Raw genomic sequence first — 1474 nt, forward strand, 5'->3', positions numbered from 1 at the left:
GAGTTCTAAGCAATCAGGTATTCTGTAAAGAAAAATGTAGCAACAATCAGGAAATCTAGCTTTCAAGATCTAGTTTCTTGCTGATTAGTTTTATAAATTTTGTAAGTAAATTAAATTTTACATATTTGGTACTCCATTTATATAATGGGAATAAGAGCATACCTGTATTTTTATTTTTTTATTTTTTTCTTATTAATACAGTATTTATTTGTCTTCCCTCTGTCAAACCCTGAGCCAACCACTTTCCCCAGGCTGCCTGGGGAGGTATAGGAAAAGGAATATACAGGGCAGACGAGACATGGGAGAAAGACTTATGGGAGGTGGAGACGGCTCCCTCACATGGCAAAGAGGATGAGAAAGGCCACCATCAGGCAAAAGAGCCCCATGGCCTCCAAGAGGGCAAAGCCCGAATGGCGTAAGAGAAGAGCTGTTGCTTCAGAGAGGGATTCCTGGCATAACCAATGATGAGGCTCCCAAACACAGTCCTAGTTCCAGCCCCAGAGCCAGCCACCCCTACCATGGCAGCCCCAGCCCCAATGAACTTGGCTACTGTATCAATGTCCCTTGAAATGGTGCCGGTTTGGAAGCTGCAGCTAGGAATAAGTGAGGTCAGGGGACGTGGGGCTGCCAAGATGCTGAGGCCCTTATAAGGTGCCTCATCTCTAAGTGTCTCGGGTGGTTTTAGCACCACTGCAGACAGTGATCAGCTCAACAGCTGAGAGGTGCTCCTGACCAAGAACAGGGTGGAGACGAACTTTGCACGGGCGTACATTTTCAGAGGATGAGGGGCTGTGGCAGGAGAACTGTTCCCAGGGCCGAGAAGACAGAGAGAGCGGAGGGAGTGTTGAGGGGGCCATACCTGTATTTTTAAATCTCTGTATAATTTTAAAATACCAGAAAAGGCATGCTTGCAATTAATGTCAATAATTTTTGAAAAAAGATTTGTAACTTTTATATATATATAAAACTTATATATATATATAAAATTTATATATATATTATATATATAATATATACATATTTACAAAAGTATATATATATTTATAAAAGTTTATAATATATTTATATTACAATTTTAAAATGTGAAACATTTCCCTGAAAGCAAGGAGCTAAACAATGGTCATCATTTAGGGTCCTTTCTAGTTTTAAATTTTATAATTTTTGAAGCAAACTAAAGCAGGTTCAGTTGTTATAGGGAAGAAAAATGAGAAGCATTGTTCGACAATATAGTAAGGATGGGATGAAGGGATTCTTCTTTCCAGGAAAGGTATGTTGGTTATCCATCAACTTTGCTCTCTTGTTCTCTATGCCAAAATCTGAAGGCCAAATTTCTGTAATAACTTACATGTAAATATCCTGAGTGCATGGAAGTGGCTTGTCTATGATTAACATCTTGAAGAATCACTGTTAGTGTTCCAGTTGTAAATGCCTTGTTCATCGTCATAAGGTATAAAATATAGTACCCAAGAATGTG

The 1474-nt window shown here is 39.0% G+C and overlaps 1 pseudogene; it reads right to left on the reverse strand.

Moving 5' to 3' along the window:
• Positions 1 to 315: 315 nt before the first annotated feature.
• LOC122904021 lies at positions 316 to 772 on the reverse strand (annotated as a pseudogene).
• Between the last annotated feature and the right edge of the window lie 702 nt (positions 773 to 1474).

The sequence above is a fragment of the Neovison vison genome, chromosome 4 (assembly GCF_020171115.1).
Source record: "Neovison vison isolate M4711 chromosome 4, ASM_NN_V1, whole genome shotgun sequence".
Classification (NCBI taxonomy): domain Eukaryota; kingdom Metazoa; phylum Chordata; class Mammalia; order Carnivora; family Mustelidae; genus Neogale; species Neogale vison.